Below are 13,385 nucleotides of genomic sequence, written 5' to 3' on the forward strand. Positions count from 1 at the left end.
AACTCAACACCAGGGTTGTGTCGCTCACACCAAGTCTTTGTACATTAAACGTAATAAAATAAAATAAAAATCAATCCGGGGTAATTCTGTATATATATTCTTTACAGTACATATATTCCATTATAACTCGGCGGTTCCCAAGAGGATAATAAAAAGTGTTATTTAACACAATATTTTGTAGTAGCAATATATTTATTGAAAAATTACATAAATAGGTACTACATAAATTTATAATTTAGGGGAAAAGTAGCAGGGCTCTGTACATCCTAAAACAATCATCCGAAAATTTAAATACTTTAGGATAGAAATAGAAACCTCGGATTCACTTGTGGGGAAAAAGTTTACAAAAAAACCACTAACTTAACAATATTTTGAGTACACATTGCTATTGCTAGATAAAAGCATATATATAAAATAAATGAATACAATTGAATGTTTGATATCAATGATTGTATTTAGTATTCGTATTAGATATTTACATATGCACCATTATTTTTGTTTAATCCTTTTTAAAAAGATAGTTCCTACTCACAGTAAGTTGTTTTGCAACGATCCGGATTTCGAGCTTTTAGCTCATCATCAGGTTGAAGGAGTTCTATAACCACGACATGAATTGCAAAAATGATTATTTTTGATTTGTATAACATTGTATTAAATTGTAATTATGTATTCAGCGTTAAATTAATTGCAATGTTTGATTTTTGTGATTCCATTTGGCATATATACAAACAAAAATCCCCCCCTTCCTGGATCATGGAACGTATAATTGTCCATGAGAAAACCATGTATTCTCCAAATTCAATCCACATATTGATTATCAATGATTGATGACTTTATTTTTTATCATGACTACCGAAGCCAGTTTAATTGGAAATTGCAATCGTTTGAATTGGAAAGGCACCTCTGTTGGTAACATTGGTGTATGCTGTATTAGCACATCCTCTCCTTTGAATTCGAGTAAGAATATTAATATTATTCAACGAAGAATTTGTTGTCGTTGTGGTGGTATTTTAAACAACAGCAAAATGCAATTCTGCAACAGAGTCAACGATCTGAACCGAACAATTATACAATTGTTGTATACATACTAATCACTTTCAGTTAGACTAGGTATTGCGGGTTATGAAGGAATATTCAGTCTCCATCACACTATTTGAGTGAAAGGTATGTAAATAAGAGGGAACGTATTTAAGAATGAGCGATAAAGTGAGTTCGTTTAGCTTCAAACTGCATGCGTTGGGAGCTCAAATAACCTTGTTGCCGATGCCCCTTGACCTTCGAAGGTGGTATGGATAACACCAAGGACTGAACCCGGGCCAGCAAAACATCGAAGTGGGTGATTCTCGCGGGAAGTCATCAGCTCGGTTCTGCACATGTATCTACATAAATGCATATATGGGCAGAACTGAGTCTGTATAAATAAATAACAAATATTAGGTTTTGGTTTTAGTTTTAAAATTCACAAAGTTACCGAACAATAAAAAGTATCTAAAGGTGCAGTTTGGCATAAAAATAGTCTCTCATAATATTTTACAATTGAGATGGGCATCAAACAAGGGTGCACACTAAGTCGCTTGCTGTTCCCTTTTCCCAAATGATCTTGAGGAGTTTATGGATAGAGGGGGAGTACAGATCGGAAAGCCACAAATAAGGATTCTCGCGTATGCTGTTTATGTTCTCTGGACATTTGAATTCCATGGTCTGTAGAAAATGATTAACAGTTTGCAAAAATCCACTGAGATCTGGAACATAAAAGTGAACCTCCAAAAGTCTAAAATTATGATATATGTTGCTACTGTACCCCAAAGCTTTAACACGTCTGTTAATCATAAAGAAACGGTAAATATAGTTATATTAGCCCTAAATCTATTGTAAAATTGGGTTTAAATTTAACCTTTTTGAGGCCATGTGACAATCAATTCTCTTTTATATCGGGTAGGGTGGAATGTACAGATTTTGAAGTGTTTTATTAATATTTTATAAAAAATCTATTGATATTTAAAATTATTAATATATAAATTGTATAAATATATCATTTTTTAAATATCAAATTATACAAAAACAGCGTTTATCCTTTGTCTTCAAAGCTCTGAAATATTGTCTCGATTACATCCTCACAATAATGGCCATGCTAAAAGAGATTAATAAAAATTATTGCCATGGAAACCATCAAGAAAAACTTCATGGTTCACTACAATAAACTAGTTAAAGCAGAATTATGGACGGGATGCTTACTAGGCGAAGGAAAACGAAGAAGATATGTTTGAGGAGGCGGTCGTGAGATCAGAAAGATGAAATAAGGGCCAAGCACTTAAGATTGATCTCGAAAAGAGTCACAACACAAATATGATCTGTCAATGAATGATCTGAGATGGCTTTTTAAAATTAGAGGAGGGATTCTGAAACTTAATGCCTACAGACTGGGCAGTGATGAGAACACTTGCACCCTGTGCGGTAAATTTGATGTTGAAAATATATACTATTTTTTTCTACCATTTTTCGGTAGAAAACTCACTAAAATATGAGATTTTTGGCATCTGACTTACTGAATTAAATTAATGGAAAAACTGGGCATGACTGGTTAAATATTTTAAACTTGATATAGAACTGAGAGAAAAATGGTTGTAACTTAGCAATTAATAACTATGCATTTTGGTAGGAAGTTTAAAGAAATTAATCTTTATGTAAGGTATTGGTTGAAATGAAAAAGTTAGTGTCACGAACGGGATCAGAACCCACGACCTTCGGCTAAGTACGCCGATGCTCTACCACATGAGCTATGGTGACTTCGATCCACTCAGACACCAATTCGCCATCTCAACCTACAACCTTTCGAACCGTTCCCATAAGGCCTACGAGAAACTAAATGAAGTACAAGATGTTTCAACAACGTCTTTATCAACACAAACGTTAAGAAATCGTTTGTGGGAAGTTGTTCTACATCGTTTGCCCCTTTGAGACGACCCGCAACCACGCCCGCCACCAGCATGATGCAGCGAGAAGAGAACACCAATTGGCTGTTATGTTACTGATGAGTCGCGTTCCTGTCTGTACAGTTATGGCGGCGACGAAGAGTCTTCCGAGAACAGGGGTGCGTACAATGCCCCAGTTCGTGCCCCCTTCAGTGCAGTTTGGAAGAGGCGGTCTGGGCTGGGATTTACACTGGAGGGCGAACTGGACTCCATATTGTTAAAGGAATCCTCACCGCAATACGTTATGTTCAAGAAATTACAAGGAATACATCCCTAAAACCAGGGATCTCATTGGCAGGGATTTTCGATTTCTGGATGACAATGCCACACTTTGTAGATCGTACTCATCATTGTTTAGAAAACCTGGGAATTTACCATCCGCCCTTCCTCCATTGTCTCCAGACCACAATCTTATTCAGCACATGTGGGACGCGTTTTCAGAGAAGGCTTTTCGATCACCATCCTCAGCCAGTTGACCTGCAACTGCGTTTTAGCGTTGTAACATCTAATAAAATAAAAATGCTGGGGAAAGTAAATACTACAAAATTGAAATTATCCCTATTCTTTTTTGAGCAGTTTAAATATAATATATATAATTTGATTATATTAGCACAAAGGGCATAAATTCAAGTAGAATTTTGGGAGATGCAGGAAATCCATTTGCCCCAATGGCAAAACTACTCCGTATTTTCCACTGAGGACCGGCTACTTGTTGAAAATCCCCTTTGGCACTGAGCCGAGCGACCACAGGTGTCCCGGTAGATGCATAGGAAGACGCAGTCGTCATGTGCACCGACCATACAAACAACTTCAGTGCAGTTTGGAAGAGGCGGTGTAATGGTCTGGGCTGGGATTTACACTGGAGGGCGAGCTGGACTCCATATTGTTGAAGGCAACCTCACCGCAGTACGTTCTCTCCAAGCAATTGTCGAAGAATACATCTCTCAAATCAATCGGACCAATCCATTAAAATCCATCTCAGTCAATCGGACCACGAAATATAATGGATTTAATAAGTAAAACGAAGTATATCTTCACTAAAGCTCTCGGTGGCCGTTTCATTTGTCGAGAATCCAATTCTGATTACACGACATTTGAAAAGTGGCAAAAAGGAGGGAAAATTCGAAAGGTAGGTCGAAATGGGAGGTTGTTGTCCGAGTGGACCGAAATCACAATAGCTCAAGAGGTAGAGCAGTGGCGTATCTAGCCGAAGGTCGTGGATTCGAATCCCGCTCTTGACACTGACTTTTTTTATCTCAACTAAAAGCCTTAATTAATTGAAAGATATTAATTGGTCAAGCGGATCACGAAAACTAGTGAATTTAATAAGTTAAATGAAGTATATCTTCACTAAAGCTATGGGTGACTTTTTCATTTCAACCAATACCTTACATAAAGATTAATTAATTGAAAGAATTTATTTGGTCAATCGGACCATGAAATATAATGGATGTAAAAGAAAATATTCTATTTCAATTGATATTCCATTAACTCCAAAAGACACCAACTTATGAACTTAAGAAACAACAATTTTTCTTCTCTTCTTCTTTCCTTCTCAATGACAAAAAGCTTTAGATTGACAAACTAAAGATGCACTCTTTTACTCTTACTACTCCAGCTCAAAATTTTTCAAAATTTCTCCATTTAAAAAAAGAGATTGTCCGTGATTAAGAAAAAAAGAAGAAGAAATACAAAATATTCAACAAAACAACGAGCAGACTCACCTATAGATTTGTTTATTATGTTGACGATCCAAGCGGAATCAAACTGTATTGTATACGTTATCATGACAAATCACTGTGTAATATCGGAGTAAATGTAAAATAATCAAAGGCCACACGAAAATGCCCGGTTCATAGTTTGGACGAATATGAAATTTATGCCTTTTCGGACGTTCTAGGCGTTCGTTTTACGACGTAGGCTTAGTAAGACAATAAAAGTCCGGGTTTTACGACCCTAGTTCTCCTGATAATTTAAGATGTCCGTCCTAGTCCGTGAGAAATGAAACAGTTGTTATATAACAGGGCTGTTTTGTGATATCACATTTTCCAATTAAAACGAGTGAATTTGTAAAATCAAGGATGAATTTTCATCATGGGTGCGGTTCACATTCACCGTTACACAATTATGCTCAAGTTAAATATAAATCATCATATATCATCATTACATCAACAGTTCGAATGATGTAATCGGATACGTGTTAATTTAAAAAAAATCAATATCGAAAACCAGTCAAGCATCGACATATCGGCGTTTTGATTTTGGTCTTCAACCTGATAACAAAGACCTTCAAACTCTGCAGACGTTTTTAATGGATGTCATTGGCGTGGAAATGCGCCGTTTCGTAGCCACTTGTGATAATCATAACAGGAGTGGAAAAGGGGTCAACGCGACATTCTTTCCATCGACCTCAGGGCACCTCACAGAATTGACCTCAGGCCACTTTTTATTCATCAGATCACGTTAGATCGGCCGACAAGCTCTCGTGAAAAATGAATTCCATTCCATACGTCTAAACTGTGTTTGTTTCATGTACAAAAAAAAAGAAACTAATCACACCTAGAATTAAACATTATCCGCAATTCTGTACAAAGTCAGAACTACAGTTTATATATTGTTACATTTACTTCGTTAATCTATATTCTAACGATATCTCCAGTACCTTTTACTGGATGTTGTCTCACTTTTCCAATATACGATCGGCTATATAGTTAACCTGCTTACCTTGTGAATAAACAGAAACTGCAAATCTTGCAAAACTTGCAATTCATGCAATTCATAACTAACATAATTCATCAGTTGTTTCGAGGCCAAACCAATAGATATCCATCACAAAATGGACAATTGACTTCTGAACCATTTACAATTAAATCAAGTACCATTAGGAATGCAAAACTATAAAAGTTTATGTAGCTATTTTCATCTGCTTCTATTAAAAATGTAGGTCGTTATTCTAACTACACAAAGATTCTTAATGATAGAATTTTCTCGAGGTGAGGAAAGGCAAAAGTAACGTAAATTTTCTTGAAAACGAAAATGCTCCACTTTTACCCACACCAGCCACCAGATGTAAGATGTGTCGTGGAATAGATTAACCTATTAATTAATAGATTAATCCGTATGTTTTAGTTGGCCCGAGTAATACTCGAACATACGACCTCGTGGGTACAGAGCCGGAGATCGTGGGTTCGAGTTCAGCTCGCCACACTAAATTTTCATCTCATCCACATTTTGTATAAAAATTATAAATCAATTTATATATTTCCAGCAGAGAAGACAAAACGCGCGTCTAACGATGTGTAAAACTCTTTGGGATAGGTCCAAACAGAAAAATAATCACGTCTACGGATTTATTTAAATATTTTATATAGATAGTTTAGAATAGAAAAGCAGTAAGGATTAAAAATAGTGAAAAATTGGCAAAAAATACAAAATAATGATCACTTGTAACATTTGTGTTTCATTCCGTCCGATAGAAAAGGAGCGAAAGAAAGAACGATAAAACAAATGTCTTAAACATAAAAACATACTACAGCATATTAAGTGATGTAAACTTTAAAAAAAGAACTTTAAAAAAAGTATATCTTCACTAAACCTCTCCGCGGCCATTTCATTTGTCGTCGAGAATCCAATCCGATTACACGACATCTGAAAAATGGCATAAAAGGAGGGACAATTCAAAAGGTTGGGTTGAGATGGGGATGGATCGAAGTGTAGCAGCGGCGTATATAGCCGAAGGTCGTGGGTTCGAATCCCGCTCGTGACGCTGACTTTTTTATCTCAACTAAAAACCTTAATTGAAAGATATTAATTGGTCAAGCGGACCACGAAAACTAGTGAATTTAAAAAAAGAATTGAACTATTTCAAAAATATACATTTTTTTTAAATTGCTTAATTTTTTTTTTTTTTTTTTTTTTTTTTTTTTTTTTTTTTTTTTTTTTTTTTTTTTTTTTTTTTTTTTTTTTTTTACGAGGGTTCGCAACAGCAGAGGTCATATAAACCCTCAGGGTGCCGGTGGCCCATTTGTAAGTATGTCGGGTTAGGATGCAGGGCCGCTGGATTCGAACCCGGGACCTTTACCTTACAGTGATGAGCGCCGTGTCAAAGACTAAACCTTGCGGCCACCGACACCCCCCAAATTGCTTAATTAAAATTTCACAGTTGATGTTGATGTTTCAAGGCCGATGCACAAAACAGTAGCACGTTCAAACATTCCATTTATACAAAAGAAATTGATAAAACTATGGATAATGTTATTTTTAGCTATTATTAACGTCGCAATTGAATATAAAAATCTAAAAATTTTGGACATGACTGTTAAGAATAAACTCAATATCAATAATAAAAACCTAAAATATGTCCACAATTACTTATAAGTTTATGATATAATTATAGATACCGAATAAAATTATGATAGTGGATATATTTCGAAAGCTTTTTTTCTATTAAATTATCCTTATCATTTCATACAAAATAAAATTATGACATCTAAATTATTAAGCTGAATGGATTAACAAAGAAATATGTTAGACCTAATTCATTATCGTCGATCAGTTTCCCACTCGAGTTCGGTAGATAAAGAAATTTTTAAAATGCTCGAAAGCTTATGCTTGTTAAAACTTGTGAATAAAAGCCAATTTGATTAAAATTCATATATGCAGAAGGCGTAAGATTTTAAAATAATGAGCAAGACTAGGAGGCACCAGAGATTAAGAAATCACCTAATTTTAACACACATAAATTACCGACCGAAAATTCTGTCTCGTCCTTTTCCTCTTACGTTTAACTTGACGAAATAAATTATAATGTAATACAAACAAAATTAATTTTGTTATAATTATTTTTACTCGTAAATAATGTCAAGTAACAATATATTTCGTCGTTTCTCCTATATTTTCAATTTGAACAGGTTTTTGAATTAATTATTTCCTTTGTGTTTTGTTTTTAAAACATTTATAAGTAATTCCTACATGTGATTTTTTTATTTTATTCTCATTTTCTTGATTATCTTAAACAGATTTAGGAAAAATTGTTTGTTGTGGGTTTTTTCGATATCTTTCTCTGTGTTGAAAAATAGAAATAATAAATAATAAAATAAATATAGTGACAAAAAGTCGTTAGTCATATTTTATCTAAGCTTCTATCCTTTCTATGTCGAACAATGACCACAGCGGTGTTTAAAAGTTCGTTAAACATGATGTTTTTCTAGGTCGGGCTATCTTAAACAATTTTTGTCAATCGTTAGACTTTTTGATTTTTTTGGCATCAACTTTGAAGACAGTCACGCAATTCAACGGTTTATTTATCTATTCATTACTGTTTTCTTTTTATAACGACGACATGCTTCTCCAAAAAGGATGGAATTCCCAATTTTTCAGTAATGGACTATCTCAAACAGTTTCACGAAAAATCGTCAGACGTGATAGTCCTGGATGTTGAGGTATCTAAAACAGTTTTACAAAAATTGTTAGACTATGTTTGTTCTATTCTTATTGTTTTTCTGTTGGATTATCTCAAACAATTTTAAATTGTTAAACAAGACAGTTTTATATGTCGAGGTATCCTTAACCAGTTTTAGAAAAAAGTGTTAGATGTGATGCTTTTCTGTTCTTCTTTTTCTATGTTGGACTACCTCAAACAGTTTAAAAAATTGTTAAACGTCTTATTTTCCTATTCTTCACCTTTTTTTTATGTTGGGTATACCAAATCTCAAACAATATTGGTTTTTAATCCTTAGACGTGATAGATTTTATGTCGAGGTATTTGAAACAGTTTTAAAGAATTTATATTTTTTCAGTTATTTTTCTTTTTCTGTATTGGGCTATCTCCAAACGTTTTACAAAAAATGGTTAGAATTTATATTTCAATTATTTTCCTTCTTCTATATTGGGCTATCTGAAACAGTTTTTTAAAACATTAGTAGACCTGATGTTTTTCTGTTCTTCTTTTTTTATGTTGGGCTATTTCAAAAAATTGTTAGACGTGATGTTTTTCTGTTCTTCTTTTTCTACGTTGTGCAATCTCAAATCTCAAACAATTTTTTATCGTTAGATGTGAAAGTTTTATATGTCGAGGTAACTCAAAAAGTTTTACAAATAATCATTAGACGTTATTTTTTCTATGTTGGGCGACCTCAGTTTTACAAGAAATTGTTAGACGTTACGTTTTTTCTGTTATTTTTGCCTATGTTGTGCTATCTCAAAATGTTTTACTAAAAATAATAAGAAGTGATTGTTTTAAATGATTTTCTTTGGCTGGGTTGAGCAATGTCGAAAATCGTAGGCATAATTGTTTGTCTATTCTTCTTTTCTATTCTATCTCGGCCAATCTACAGTCATAAAAACAATCGTTGCACGTAATTTTTATTTATCTATTATTTTCTTTTTTTCTGTTTTGTTCTGTATCATGAATCAATTTTTTATGCGTCTTTGTAGTTTTTCATTGTAATTTCGTTTCAATTTTTAACGATCATTAAGAGATAACACAAAAATCGTTAGATTTGATTTTGTGTCTCTTTTCAAACAGTTGGGTGTGATTTTTCTATAAAGTTCTTAACGTTCAGATCGCACAAGGGAAAATTTCTCAATTACAATTTTAAATAATTTATGTAGTAATAGTAATAATAACTTAAAACTTTTAAAGAAACGTAAATTTTGTTAACAAATTGTAAAGACATTTCTGAAGATAATTCAATCTCAACTAGGTCGAACAGAAAAAAATAATTATTATTCCTTTAATTATACCAATTGTTGCAAACTTTTTATTACATATCGAATAATCATGCATCAAAAATATTAAGTAAATAATTACAAATAATAGTTTATGTTGTAATTGATCAATATGGACGCAATTATGCAATGGCCTGCATAACAAGCAGGACTGCTTCGAGTTTGGTTATGGATTATCATTGGCATTCAAAGGCCAACAATGTTCAGAACAGCAAGTACTGCACGTTGTATATTAATTGGTTCAGTTCGAAAGTGTTTGGATTTTAAATTGCAGCATATGCGCACTACTATTTGTTTTAGATAAATTTGATTTGTTTGTGTGAGTTTTCATTTGAACATGTAATTTTATTTATTAACTTTAAAAATCAAAATAATTTTCGGAATATTGGTTTATTTATTTTATTTCGACGTTCCCTTGAATTTGATGTTCGATTAATTTCAGTGCTGTTTTAGTGCCTAAATATTTTTGTGTTTCTGTCTTTTTCCACTCGCCGCACACGTTTTCCTTTTCACCAAGGTAAAAATTAGACGTTTTTTTTTAAATTTTAATCAAATGGAATTTGTATTGCCTACCTTTTAATTAGGTTTTCACGGTTTTTCTACAAAAGAGGCAAATTAGTAAATATAAAGGACGTTTAGGGGTATTTATTTGGGTAGAGGGTCTTTGGTTTTTTCGTTTAATCTTGTCATTTTTATTTTTTTGACAAAAATAAGTCAAATTTTGATGGCAGTAATAGATTTGTGGATGGGTCCTTCTCTTTCTTTATTTATTTTCATTTTTCTGATTCTCTAATAAACTACTCACGTGGTTTTCAGGCGAGTCGGGTGCGCCGCTGTTCCGCGTTGAGTAGTCGGCGAAGAACTGTTCAGAATTGCAGCCCCCACTTTCACATCAGCCACCCCACCAACCGCCCCCAACACATCGGATCCCTTTTCCCTGCACTTTTTCTCTTCTTTGTATGGTCGGTGCACAGGGCGACTGCGTCTTCCTATGCATCTACCGGGACACCTGTGGTCGCTCGGCTCAGTGCCAAAGGGGATTTTCAACAAGTAGCCGGTCCTTAGTAGAGAATACGGACTAGATTTGCCATTCGGGCAAATGGATTTCCTGCATATCCCAAAATTCTACTTGAATTTATGCCCTTTGTGCTAATATGTATAATCAAATAATATATATTACATTTAAACTGCTCAAAAATTAATAGGGATAATTTCAATTTTATAGTATTTACTTTCCCCAGCATTTTTATTTTATTAGATGTTACAATGCTAAAACTCAGTTGCAGGTCAACTGGCTGAGGATGGTGATCGAAAAGCCTTCTCTGAAAACGCGTCCCACATGTGCTGAATAAATTTGTGGTCTGGAGACAATGGAGGAAGGGCGGATGGGAAATTCCCAGGTTTTCTAAACAATGATGTGTACGATCTACAAAGTGTGGCATTGTCATCCAGAAATCGAAAATCCCTGCCAATGAGATCCTTGGTTTTAGGGATGTATTCCTCGATAATTTCTTGGACATAACGTACTGCGGTGAGGATTCCTTTAACAATATGGAGTCCAGTTCGCCCTCCAGTGTAAATCACAGCCCAGACCGCCTCTTCCAAACTGCACTGATGGGGGCACGAACTGGGACATTGTACGCACCCTGTTCTCGGAAGACTCCGTCGCCTGCCATCACTGTACATACAGGAACGCGACTCATCAGTAACTTGACAACCAATTGGTGTTCTCTTCTCGCTGCATCATGCTGGTGGCGGGCTGTGGCTGCGGGTCGTCTCAAAGGGGCATACAATATTTCTGTCCTCCCTTCGTCGTACAGCTCTGAGATCCCCTACCATGCCTGGCTCTGCGATATCCACTTGCCGATGACCTCGATGATTCATTCTCACAATAATATGGCGAACTTCTGGTTAAGATTATAACTTTCCATGGTTAGATTAAAATGGAGAAAAGACGAAAAATTGGTGTTTTTTTAACAAAATTATAAATCCGTTATTAAAAATGAGGATTAACATCGGTTAATTTAATTAAAGTTGATATAATAGGAATAAATTGCAAATATCCCTATCCATTTTTGAGCAGTTTATTACACTGATGGACAAATTTAACGCACCAATCAAAATTTATTTAGTTTAAAATTAAATCCATTATCTTTCTACATTAGTTAAAGGTAATTAGGAGCTACAGTACACTTTTGTACTGGCTAATCCCATTTGCACAAAAAGTAGCATATGCTCTTCCATTCTGCTACGCCTAAAGATCGCTTTCAGTTAATCTTTTCCCTTCGTTCATTTGATGTTACTCTTTATGTAAGGTATTGGTTGAAATGAAAAAGTTAGTGTTACGTGCGGGATTCGAACCCACGACCTTCGGCTAAATACGCCGCTGCTCTAACCTTTTGAGCTATCGTGACTTCGATCCACTCAGACACGAACTCGGAAAATTCAAAAGGTTGTAGGTTGAGATGGGGAGTTGGTGTCTGAGTGGATCGAAGTCACGATTCTTAGTCTTACACTTTTTTCAATGGCTCCAATCAGGCTTTTGAGTGAGTATGACAGCGTCAGGATCATAACATTATGAGAGAAAGGTTAGAGCCAGCGCGAAGCCGCTTGTAGACTGGATGTAAATCACTCTACAAAACGAAGGTTTCTTCGGCGCTTCATTGAATCAGGGCTTCACACTAGAAGGCCAGGACAAGGTTGACTTAGGTCTAAAGACGAGACTCATTTGTCATCAGGCTTTACGAAACCGCATTACGGGAAATCTGATAAGACAAGTCCGAAATGTTTTTCGATTTTCTCCCGGACTGTAAGAAGAAGGCTAAATGCAAATAACCTCAGGGCCGATACCCGGCTCGTGGACATCGTCTTACCACAGCTAGGAAAATGGCCAGGCTTCAATTCACACGGGAACATGTGAATTGGACATTGAAAGATTGTGTACATTCTCTTTACAGATGAGGTGAGAGTTGGCCTCAAATCTTCGGATGGGCATAATTGATGTATGGTTCCTCAGGCATTTCCTTGGACGCTGTCATCGAATTGGTTGTGCGAGAAAGTTCTCTAACTTCACAGAGTAGAACATGTAGTGCCCCCCATAGCTGAGAAATTCTTGCTAATGTAAGATAATGCCAGGCCCCATAGAGCACATATTGAGTATGTCTACCTGAATGAGGTTGTAATTGAGCGTTTGGTGTGGCCGGCTCGAAGGCCATATGCCCATGTCTGAACCAAATCTAACACATTTTGGTCCAACTTAAGCGACGAATACGACGGCGAAACTCAGGTCCTGGACAGTTGAACGGACGGCTGTTTTTGATAAATGGGAAAGTATCCCACAGTATTTTATCAGAAATCTTATTCATGGAAAACAAAGGCATTTAACGGACGTGATTCGTGCCAGATGTGGAAATAATCTGTAGTAAAGGGGACAAAAAAGTTATTTTTATTATTATTGTTTTTTTTTGTTCTTTACTCAAATTTGTTTTAGAATTAAGTAATAAACGTTTTCTATTTAAATATTTACAATTCGTTAATATTTAAATTCTTATATTTACAAGCAAACCTCTTTTTAATATGCAAAATATGAATAAACCTAAATTCGTTCAAATTTAAGGGTGGTGCTTTTTATTTATTCAACCGGTGTGTATAGATACTTCAGTATAATCTTTAATTAAAATTGTT

General features: G+C 35.0%; 1 long non-coding RNA gene across 1 annotated transcript in view; it reads right to left on the minus strand.

The window, feature by feature from the left end:
- LOC112126829 overlaps nt 1-10,628 on the minus strand; it is a 121,352-nt gene extending 110,724 nt beyond the window's left edge. The window contains exon 1 of the long non-coding RNA XR_002910247.1: nt 10,507-10,628. This is a non-coding gene — a long non-coding RNA (uncharacterized LOC112126829). The remainder of the gene's footprint in view (nt 1-10,506) is intronic.
- Between the last annotated feature and the right edge of the window lie 2,757 nt (nt 10,629-13,385).

The sequence above is a fragment of the Cimex lectularius genome, unplaced genomic scaffold, assembly GCF_000648675.2.
Source record: "Cimex lectularius strain Harlan isolate CLEC.00 unplaced genomic scaffold, Clec_2.1 scaffold89, whole genome shotgun sequence".
NCBI classification, from domain to species: domain Eukaryota; kingdom Metazoa; phylum Arthropoda; class Insecta; order Hemiptera; family Cimicidae; genus Cimex; species Cimex lectularius.